We start from the raw sequence: 12,648 nt of genomic DNA on the forward strand, positions 1-12,648 counted from the left end.
TATTCTGATTTCAATATTGTTATGTCTCAGGGAATAAGGAAGCCCCAGGAGAGGCAGAAAGACAGGGAACAACCAGGGTGGAGCAGTAAGAACACATACAACATTTATCGATAAATTCATCATCTTATAGGAGTGTAATTCATGGCACCCCAAAGCAGTTTACAATACTACCACCATAAATTACAAAAGTAACATCAAAGAGATCACTGATTAATGATCACCATAACAGATATAATAATAAAGCTTAAAATATTGTGAGAATTACCAAAATGTGACACAGAGACATAATGTGAGCATATGGTGTTGAAAAAAATGACATCAACAGATTTGTTCCATGCAGTTTTGCCACAAAACTCCAATTTGTAAAAATGCAATATCTGCAAAGTACAATAAAATGAGGTATGCCTGTATTATAAAGCAGAAAACATAAAACTTATTCAATACTAATTAAAGAGCACAAAAGTCTATCAATGGAACTGACAAAATAAGCAAGATCCAGAAGCAACTGAACACTACAGTCTAGTGTTCTATAAATTCAAGACCACCAACTACTAGGCTAAGGATTTCCTACTCTATAAAAACTGATGGGAAACGGAGAAGAGTTTGGTATTGATTAGATTTATGAAAAACCAATATTTTATTCCACATAACTTATACATACTCCAAATGCATACCTCAATATAAAAGGTAACATCATAAAATAACAGAAGAGAATGGAATGAATGACCTTGTACACTGAATGACTTGCAGATGAATTCTAAATTGATATGAATATAGAACAATAATATCAGCCATTCTTCAAAAGATACGTGTAAAATGATACGAAGAGGCAATTTTTAAAAGAAATGCAAGCTGTGAAAGAGTTATCCAAATTATTAATAATAAAAAATTTCAAATTAAAGTAACTAAGGTTTCATCTCATACTTCTCAGCTTGGCAAATATGACAAAAGATGTAAATGGCTAGAGGATCTCTGAAAAGACAGATATACTAAAGGACAGAAGGGATAATACTGTGAATTGATCTAATTATTCTGGAAAACAACTTGGAATGATATTTTAAAAGTCACTAAACCGTATGTATTTAACCTAGTTATACCACTACTAGGAATATATGTCTAATAAGAAATCAAAGTAGAGGAAAAAGTCCTATATTTACAACAATACTTTTAGCTGTAAAGAACTGTAAGGAAAGTGGGTTATTATCAGTTGGGGGAATAACTAAATACAACATGGTATATTAATGTAGCATAACATTATTGCAGAGTAAAAAGTCTAATACAACGAATTCAGAGTAACTTGGGAATACTTACATGGAAACCAAGAAAACAATTTTATATGTAAAGGAAAACACCCAAAGTTTTCATTGCATCATCTTATTACTTTAGAGATGGTGGAGTGTCTTCTACCTATCAGCAATGAGGTAGTGAACAAGAGGTATAGCAATGAAATTTTCTGACATTGGCAATATGATTTTGTTTTTGCTCCACTTAGTTGTTATAAAGCAGGGTTCTAAGAGTGGAGGAGGGAATCACTGGTGATTGATGGTGACTTTTTAAAAAGAACATCAAATAAAACAAACCAAAAAAAAAACCCACCACAACAACAAACTTTAAGTTAGTTGCCACTGCAATCATTTTCCCCTCTCTCCACCACCACCCAAATTTACTTATTTCCTCTTTAGGAATTTCATCAGAGAAAGCCACATAATTAGCAGTGATAGGTTCTTTCTAGGTTCTTTCTTCCATGGCTTTATTGTCAGTTCTCACTCCCAACTCTACATCATTCCCTCATAGTCAATCTCAAAGCTTTGGGAAATGAAAAGTACAGCCTTCCCTTTCAACCTTAACAAAAAGATTGGGGTTCTCATTTTTTCCTTTTACATTACTGGAAGAATGGCAACAATACAACATAGCTGGAAAGTAGTGACAGTAATTTAAACTTAGCATTTCAAGAAGAAACAATTGTAAATAAATGTTTATAGAGGCAAACAAATGAATCAATATTTATTTCATGCTTTGGCTATCAATATTACTTGCTAGCAACCATCAGCACATAAGATACTTTTCTAAATAAAAGTTTACAGGAGGCCTAAAAACACTACAATAACACACCTAAAAGTCCAGAGGAATCTGTTTATGTTCTTTTAAGCACATAGAAATGCCAATATAAGACTTAGCCAGTGTTGGTGTATATATTCATACTATCGTCCTGAGGTATCAAACTCAAATACAAATGGTGGCCAATAATGGATACATTAGGACCCCTTCGGGTTTCATATTGATTTAGTTTTAAAATGTGATATTATCTATGTTTCACTGTATTTTTATTTTGTTAAATATTTCCCAATTACATTTTAATCTTGTTTTGGCTGAATTCTACCCATAGGGCCAATGGGTTGTATGTCTGATGCCTCTGTTCTAGAATATACATACATACAACCTAGGAATTTACTTTAAAGTAATGAATTCAAGTCACAACAATCCATAGTGCATGTATTGTATATATGGCATTATAGTGAAGTAACTCTGAAATTTGATAAACAATTTTATTTGACTTCAGTAAAAAGAACCATAGCAGACTTTTTACACCTTTGTTGTTTCACTATTCAAGAGAAGTCCACGGAATCAATATGTCAAAATATACTAGTACTCCCCAGAATATCATGGCTTTTTAAATGAGAATCTATGAACAAATAAAAAACAGTATAATCACTACATAAAACATAGAAGATATATGACATTTAAGAGACAGTTACATAAAAGCTGTATAATCTGGTTTAGAGCATTAGAAGTACCCATAGATTTCTGAGAATGTAATGTTACAATTAACTGAAAGGGATGTTTTATTTAGCCAGTATATAGTCAATTCAATCAATAGTGATTAAATAACAATGTTGCAAGGTGAGAGGTAATATAGTTTAGTGAATAAAAAGTAAGCTAACTTCAGAATCAGAAAGGAGAGTTCAAATTTCACAGTTAAGAATGTTATACATTTTAAAACTTTTGTTGTATAAAAATTAAAATAAATTAAAATTTATTGTATTTACAAATCTAAAATCCTATCTTAGATTGTAGGATGTTCAAAAACATGTAGGTAGGTTAGGTTTAGCTAGGACAGGTTCATTGAGCCCTCATCTAGAATGTAAATTGCAGAAAAGTTGTCCACTGTTGGAAGTTTTAGCACTTGGGGTTCTCTACTACAGATATGTCAAACCTACACAAGCCTCACTCCAAACTATCCTTACTCAGATTAAAATATATTTGGGAAATGTTTAACAAAATAAAGAAAATACATCAATAATGCTGATTTGTGATTTTCTAAATCAATATTCAGCATGTAGTGATCCTTTCTATTTCTGTTTTACATTACTGTTCTACATTAATGAAATCACTGGTCCAGACTACTTTCACATCCCTAGCCAAAATGTGTTAGGCAGGGATAAGCTTTCAAGGAGTTTACATTTTATTGGAGGAAGAGAGTAAGTATAGTAAATACAAGATTAGAAAAGAAAAGACATTAATAGTTAGGGGGATGGGTAAAGATTTTACGTAGGAGGTGACTCCAGGGTTAAGGATTCTAAGAGGTAAAGTTGAAGAGGGAATGCATTCCAGACTAATGGGGTGGGAAGTGGAGGAAATACAACCTATACAGTCATGTAGTCATGAAATGGAATGCTGTGATTGGAGGAATAAAAAGGCCACTTTGCCTGGCTCAGATAATACATGAGAGAAATAGGACATGTATTCAAGTCTGCAAAGGTAGGATGGAATCAGATGGTGAAGAAAGATAAATACCAAACTAAGATATTTATATTTTATCTTAGAAACAAGAAGTCACTAAGATTCCTGGGAGAAAAATTATTTTGGCAGCTGGATAGAAGACATATTGCAGAGAGGAGTGAGTGTGGCAAGGAAAACAAATTAGGAGATTATTAAAACAGTCTAAGTGTGAGGTAATGAAAACCTAAACTAGAGCAATAGCTGAATGAATGGAGAGAAAAAAGCAAAAAATAAGAAAGCAAAAACAAGAAAGACTGTGGAGGAAAAATGAAAATGTTGGTAAAAGGTATTGCAAACTGACACCCTCAAATAACTTGGTCTGATCAAGTCTAGAACCAAATCAGAGACCCTTGTCTACTTTGGTAACCTAAGCAACTTGGGTATAGTGAAGCAGTTCACACTGAGTGATTCAAGAATCTCTTAAAGCTTCATGACAATAGTACAAGGGGTTTGTGCTAAAAAAATTTTAATGATACCTTAAGCAGTAAATAATTGACTGATTACGCTACAAATATGTTTTCCTCTGGAAATAAACTTGTTAATATTTGAAAGATTTTAATATATATATTATATATATTTTGTAGCAATTCATTAAACTATTATGATTTGCACTCAACAGTTTTGTTTATGTTGTGATCATATCAACTCCTTCTAAGCATAAATTCTTACAGCTTTTTAACCTCATCAAACTGTTTTCAAATTGTCATAGATTTCAACCTACATATTATATAATATAAATTCTAATAACAAGTTTTTAGTGTACAAAAGTTATTAGTTATTTAGTACTTAATAAATAAATATAAAATAATATTATGAGTAATCTATTAAATTATTCCAGGTTGAGGGGTTTCACAACTGATTGTGTTGAAAGAGATTTTCAGAACAGCAACAAAAATGGGAAGGCTTCAACATTCCAGCACAAACCAATCAATTCCTAAACAAATGGTCAGACTTACGTGCATTTCCTCCTTTGTGTTCTGTATACTGCACCACACTAGAGATTTCATTCCCAACATTTACCCTCAATTCATATCTTATCAGTTGTGTAATTGTGTAATCATGTGATCAAGAGGTTAGGAACATCTGAGCTTCAGCAGTGCAAATGTCTGTAGTGCAAAAAGCCTATCTGAAAACTACAAAAATTGGGCAAGAACAAGTTAAGTCATATTTCACTATCACAGATCTTCACAAATGTTCTTCAGAAACAAACTTAACCTTGTCTTTTATTGTAGTATCAAGGCAGTTATCCTATTTAAATTTATCATCCATTTAGGTTATTATCCTTCTATCTCTGTTTCTGTTGTTCAGTTGTTTCACTTGCATCTGACTCTTCATGGCCCCATTTGGGGTTTTCTTGGCTAAGATATTGGATTTCCCTCTCTAGCTCATTTTACAGATGAGGAATTGAGGCAAACAGGAGTACATGATCTGCCCAAGGTCACACAGCTAGAAGTATCTGAGGCCAGATCTGAACTCATGAAGATGAGTCTTCCTGATTTCAAGCCAAGTGTTCTATCCACTGCACCTTTCTTTTATCTTGAAGATTTTTAAATGAATAAAATTTGTAATAAAGAAATTTAATATGAAGCCTTACAGATGTAAGTATGTTAGGCTTTCTTGGTTAATTTACTTTTTGTCTATTGATTTTTACAGAATATCCAACATAAAATATTTGTTATTATTTTATGTGTTTTCATAATTATAGGCAGAATACAATTTTATATTTTACTATTATATAATATAACTTCTAATGAGAAGTTTTTGTTGTACATAAGTTATTAGTACTTAAATCTAAAATAATATTATTAGCAATCTATTAAATTATTCTGGGGGGGGGTTTCACAACTGATTTTTTTAGTAGTGTTGAAAGAGGTTTTCAGAACAACAACAAAAATGGGAGCCATTGGTCTAGTATAAAGTGTTTTCATGAGGTCTGACTCTCTTAGTCTGGTTCAACTCTCAGGGGGCTGGCACCTGAGACCTAAACTTGATCCACTACCCCGACTGAAATGCCCTAAATGTTTTCTGGAGAGAAATAATCCTTTCATATCTAGGATGAAACATTTGTTAATTATTATAATGGGATTATCTCTGTTCGGACACAACCCACAAAGGACAACGAAAAACAACTGGAAGAAGCAATGTATTTGAAATGGAAAGATCTTATTATGAATTCTAAATGGTATTTCCACCCTGTGTGACCCAATGTAAGACACAGAACTTTTCTTAGCCTCTGATTCTGAAATTGTAAAGTAAGAAAGAAAGCAGGTTAGATTTTTAAGATTATTTTCACCTCAAAATCCTTTAACTCTATGATGTAAATTGACAGTGACAGAATGTGATATTCCTTTGTGCCAGTGTATCAGAGTTTTGTACCAAGGATCTGTCAGAGAAAATGACTGATGAAATCTCACTAATGAACAAAATGACCTCACAATTAGGTGGATTTTAAGAATTTCAGGCAATTTCAGGCATTCAGAACATCATGGATATCACATTCCTATCTTTGACTGTTTTATATTTTGTTTCTATTGCATCTAACATGTGCCAGGCAATATGCTAATTTCCAGGGATACAAAGAAAGGCAGAAGACAGTGCTTGCTCTCAGGGAGCTCACAGTCAGAGATTCTGGGGGAGGAAAGAAATTACCGTCATATTTCTATACATCAGTCCTTAACAATCCGAATTCCACCTTCCATCTACCACCAATGCCCCATAATTTGAAAGGCAAAATAACGTGCCATATCCTCATTCTTCCACTAACAAGAAGAGATTATACACACTCACAGACACACACACAACAACCATATCTCTCAGCTGAGAGAATCTAAACGAAGCTTATCATGAAGCTATAACTTTGGCCCAGAAAAAACACTGAAAGAAATAGCATTATTAAGTCTGAGTTCATTGTCAAGACCTTTAACAAAGTGATAGAATTTTGTTGAGAAATCTCAGGGCACACATAAGTTAGTAAATTGATGGAAAGCTACTCCACCTAGCTGTAGAGAGACAAAGCAACTTGCCTCTGTACAAAATGGCACCAGAAACTTGACAGGGATTCTGCAAAGACAAACCACTGAAATATTTATTGCTTATAGGTGAATTGGTAGTATTCCCTGATAAACAGCTAGGTAATATGTGGATAGATTGCCAGGCCTAGAGTCAGGAAGACTTATTTTCCTGTGTTCAAATTTGGCTTCAGACACTTCCTAGTTATGTGACTCTAAGCAACTGTCTGCCTCAGTTTCCTCATCTGTAAAATAAGCTAGAGAAGGAAATGGCAAACCACCCCGGTATCATTGCCAAGAAAACCCCAAATGAAGTAATGAAGAGTTAGACATGACTGAACTGACTGAACAACAACAAAATACTCATCTCAGAGACCAATCCTTAAAAGATTAACTGATTCAAATGATGACTCTGAATGAGATATTTAAAATGAAGACTACATACTGTAGTCCAACAAAACCAATGGAGGAAGACTAAACACAAAGGCAATGGCTTTTCTAGAAGTATTTCAGCATAGAGATTCCTCGGATATGATAGACACATTCTGGGGTGTGTGGTAACACAGATATCCAACCTCAGACCTTCCTAAGTTTCAATCTAAGAAGGTAGAACTATAATTCTGATAAGGATAATATTTAGCTCTATAACATTAATTAGTCCAAGTATGATGGCAAACAGGTCGGAAGTTCTCAGGAAAATTATATATATTCAACTAGTGGCCAGACTAACTTAAGATTTAAGTAAGGGTAAAATGGAAAAAAATTTATATTTGTAGTGAAGCAATAATGCTAAAGATTATTCATATAATGTGTGATTTGCATTTGTTCATTAATGCATGTTTAGTACATTTTAAAATCTTTTCATTGAATTATTTCCTTGTTCATTTGCATTTGTGCTAGTATCACATATGTATTGAAACTATATGTGTATAATTATACATAGTCTTGCTATTTAATTGTTGATATATTTCTGTTTCTGCTTACTATGCTATTCTATGGACCTAGTGATAAAATTGCTTCACTTTTTTGCTGTACTGTATATTTGTTTATAAAACATGGATATGAACATATTGTTGTAACATGTACACGTATTGTGATCTATATCTACTTTGGACATAGTAACCATAGTCTGTGAAGTGATGCTTTATAATATTATGTCACATGTATAGTTGGTGTTTCCTTTGAACAACATATGATGATTACCTGGGATATGCTGTACTAATATTCCTTGTTCTACATCACCTGCTCAAATACATTTTCTTGTTGTGATGTATATACTTCCAAATGTCAAGCATATTGCAGTTGATTTTGCAAAAGACTACAAATTCCCTAATCAACTGAAAGAATATTACCCATGGAAGCCACTCAGACAAAAAGAATTTCCCCATAAGGGGTGAAGTATTTTGGAAGGAATGAAATTCTTTGGTTTGGCCATGTTTTACATATACTTGAGGGGCTATAACTTTTAAATGAAGTTACCAAGAATGGAGAAGAGAGGAAACCTAGCAGTAAGTATGAACTGAGCACTGAGGAGCAGTACAGAGACATTTCTCTCTCAATTGCAAGAATAAACTGGGAAATATCCTAGAGTTGAGCAGTTTCATGCTGCCTCAGGTTGTTGAGAGACCAAAGACTGTGTATGAAACAGAATGACATTTGTCTTCAGGAGAACTCATAAAAAATGTACATGTGCTCTGTTTCCCCTCTCCCCTTATAACTGTTTAAATTGGCTAATAACAAATAGTTTTTTTCCAGTTAACTTTGTTTATAATTCCTCATTCAATGCCAGACAACTCTACTTGAGATGAGTGATCATTAATTGCTTTTGATTTATGTGTTTCATTATTTGTGAATAGGAGTGACTAGTTCTGATATATAAGCAAAAATGAAATATTGATAAATTTCGACATAGACAAAGAACTTGGGAGTAATATTGGAGAAAGTATTATTAATTGTAAAAGATTATAAAATTTTCTTCAATTTAAAAGCATTTATTTTCTTCCATCTCCCAACACCTGACCCCTCTTAAAAAAGACCCTCATAAGAAATATGTTTAATGATTTTTTAATCCCACATGGTCAGGTCTAAAAATATTTCTCATTCCACATTTTAAAATCATCCCCTCTCTTGGCAGGAGGTGGACGTTTACATAATCATCTGACCCCTAGAAATCATGTGCAATGACTGCATGGGTCTGAGTAATTAAGTCTTCAAAAAGCCCTTTGTATTTACAACACTATGGAAACTGTTCTGATTCTGATGGCTTCACTCCAAATCAGTTCACACAAGTCTCCAGGTTTCGTTTCCAGTTTCTCAATACAAAGGGAGTTGCCATAAACATTTTTTGTACACATGAGTCTTTTTCCTTTTTATATTTTTCTAATTATTTATGACTTGGAGCACATTTTCATGTGACTACAGATAGCAAGGATTTCTTCACTTGAGAACTGTCTATTCATGTTCTTTGACAATTCATTAATTGGGAAGTAGTTCTAATTCATACAAATTTGCATTAGTTCCTTACACACATCCTGAAATAAGACTTTTTAAAGAGAAGCTTGCAGAAAAGATTCCCACCTCCCTCAGTGTTGTCTCCTTTTTAAGCAGTGAATTTGTTTAAGTAAAACCTTTTCATTTTAATTTTAAGCAACCAGGCAGCACAATGGATGGCATCCTAGAGTCAAGAAGCCCTGAACTGAAATTCAGTCTCACAAACTTACTAGCCCAGAGACTTTGGGCAAGTCTGTTCACCTCAGTTTCCTCAACTATAAAATGCAAATAGTAATTGCAGCACCATGGTTCTTGTGAGGATCAAGTGAGATAATATTTATAAAGCATTTTGCATAGTGCCTGGTACACAGTATGAGTGATTGAGTGTCTGTTTGTATGAGTTAATGTGTATATGCTTATTCCCCTTCCTTTTCCCTTCTGCTTTTCTGTAATAAAAACTTTCCATTTATCTTCTGTAAGCTTCTATATTTCTTGATTGGTGATTAACTTTTTTCCTATCCATAGGTTTGATAGGCAATTTCTTCCTTGTTCCTCTAATTTGTTCATGATATGACTTTTTACACCTAAGTATCTTAATCTGGTCACTGGCCTGTCTCAGGAAAGTACTTTGTAAACCTTAAAATGCTATTTAAAAAATGGAATTATTGTTTCCCAAATATACCATTTGTCACCAATAATTGAAGAGAAGGCCCTAATGATTGTGTGCCTCTCCCCCAAAGTCCCACATATCCATTTGAAACTTATCTTGATATATGTTATGAAGTGTTAGTCTAAAACTAATTTATTCCAAACTACTGTTGAATTTTCCCAACAGGTTTTGTCAAATAATGAGTTCTTACCAAAATGCTCTGGTCTTTGGGTTTACCTAATACCAGGCAACTAGGTTCATTTACTATATATAGTATGTTGTGTACTTCATCTGTTCCACTGATTAATCTCTGTTTTTTAGCCAGTTCTAATTTTTTTTGATGATTTTTCTGTAACACAGTTTCAAGTCTATACTTCCAGGCCCCCTGCCTTCCTTCCCTATCCTCCATCACCCCCACATTTCCTCTACATTCTTGACCTTTTGTGCTTTCAGATAAATTTCATAATTTTTCTAGCTCTGTAAAGTAATCCTAAACTAAATACTAAAGAAATAAATTCATACTGGTGGTATTGTTATTACAATTACATTAGCTAAGCCTATATATGAGGAAGAAATATTTCCCCAGTTTTTTACATTTTTATTTTATTTCCTTAAACAGTGTTTTGTAGTTGTACTCATCAAGTTTCTTTGTGTTTTTTCATAGGTAGGCTTCCAAGTATTTTATACACTCTAGTTATTTTGAACGAGATTTCTCTTTCTATCTCTTCCTACTGGATTTTGTTGGTAACATAAAGATATGCTGATCATTTATGTGGATTTCTTTATATACCACAACTGTACTGAAGTTATTATTTTAAGTAATTCTTCATTCATTTTCTAGGGTTCTCTGAAAAAAAAAACAAACCATCATATTTTGGATGACTGCTAGGAGCCAAGATGGTGGAATAAGCAGGAAGCTCTCATTTTTCTTTATTGACCTCTAAAAACCCAGAAAATATGACACCCAGGAAAAAATGTGGAACAACGGAGACAGCAGAAACACAGGGTGCAGCAATCTTTTAGCCCAGAAATTAGGGGAAAGGTCCCTCTGGTATAGGGGGAGCCATACAGGATGGGAGGCATCCTGGTAAGCCAGCAGCAGGCCAAACTAGTAAATCCTGAGCCCTAGGGTGGTAGAGCAGCCAACGTCAGGATCCCAGGATGCCTGGGCACATCCAGGGGAACAGGCAGACACCAGGTTGGAAAAACACCAAGTGTGCCAGTGGTCTGGTATCCTCTATTGACTGAATCTTTCCATACTTCAGTGCAACATCAGGCTGGTAGGTGTCTTCCAACAACTAAACCTCCCCATGCTTTAAGGTAGCCCAGGTGAGCAGGTATCCTTGAGGGGCCAGAACAAACACTCTACCCTGGCCCCCAGTGCTTCAGTGTAGCCCTGGATTAAGCAGAGAAACCCCAACTGGCTTCAGCACTAGGACCACCAACACTAGGACCCCAGTTCAGCACTAGCTAAGCTGCCAGAACCTTACAGCCCCAGCTGCCAGCACCTGAGGCATCAGCACAGAAATCCAGTGACCAGGGCTCTGGATCCCAGCACAAGGAGCCTGAAATTGTGCCCTGTGTACTCCAGCAGGACAGTTCAACTTTAAAAGCCAGGAAAAAGACAAACATCATGAACAAAAAGCAGAAACAGACAATGACCCACTGATTCTTTCTATGGGATAGGGAAGATCAAAATACAAATATAGAAGAGGACAATATTGTCAATACACCCACACCTGACACCTCAAAGGGAAATATGACCTGGTCTCAAGTCCAAAAAGCCTTCCCCCCCCCCCCCATTTTTAACACAGTTCATATCACATAACACAATTCCAACTTTTTGGTCAGGTGGTATTTCTTTTAAAGCATTTACAATACAGACTACAAACAGATTTTTTTTTTTTAAACATTAACCAACATAACTATGTATACTAACTTCATAAGCCTTTGACCTAATTGTCTCCACACTATAACTAAGAATTAAAGGACCCTGACTTATTGTTGTCGGTCTAAAGTCCTAAGCCTAACAGCTTAATTTTAGACTTGACCTTGGATGTTCCCCTACCAACAATCTATAATTTAACAGATCTGATATTAAGCTTACAAACTTTTTGACTGCAGGAAATTGCCATTAAGAGTAGGGACATTGCAGGGAAACAATATCTCCCCAACTTCATGTCAGTTCCAGGCAGAAGCAGATTGTCAACTTGCATTCAGTGAGGCTTAGAGTCTGCCAGGTGTCAGTGGAGAAATTGAGTCAGGAGAATCCTATGTCAGCCCAGGCTGAACAGACGCTCTCCCACCCTTCCCATGAGATCACCTTTTTCAATTCATACCAGCATCTCACAGGCTTACTGGTATCATGGATTGGAGGCTCAGACCGCCTTTCTTGCTATTCATACCTGGAATTAGACTCAGAAGAACAGTCACTTAATAGTCCCATTGCATCTTAAAATAGCAAGTTCCAATAACCAGGTTTCAGATATGACTGTAATTTCATATAGGCTAAGGAACATCTTTTGAGGCAAGTCTTAAGTGGTTTACATGCCTTTCTATACCTGTTCTAGTTCCCACTTAAATAACAACCACAAAATCAATTTTACCATTAAAACCTTAACTTTTCCATCAATGTCAAATTTTAGCCAAAGTTACCTGCCCCTAGGAGACTTAGACTAAAATTAATTTCCCCAAACTAAAGATGTCTCTGATTTAGTCTCA

The 12,648-nt window shown here is 34.7% G+C and overlaps 1 protein-coding gene across 9 annotated transcripts in view; it reads right to left on the reverse strand.

The window, feature by feature from the left end:
• GPHN (gephyrin) overlaps positions 1–12,648 on the reverse strand; it is a 749,523-nt gene that overhangs the window by 465,727 nt on the left and 271,148 nt on the right. The window lies entirely within an intron of this gene.

The sequence above is a fragment of the Notamacropus eugenii genome, chromosome 1, assembly GCF_028372415.1.
Source record: "Notamacropus eugenii isolate mMacEug1 chromosome 1, mMacEug1.pri_v2, whole genome shotgun sequence".
Lineage (NCBI taxonomy): Eukaryota > Metazoa > Chordata > Mammalia > Diprotodontia > Macropodidae > Notamacropus > Notamacropus eugenii.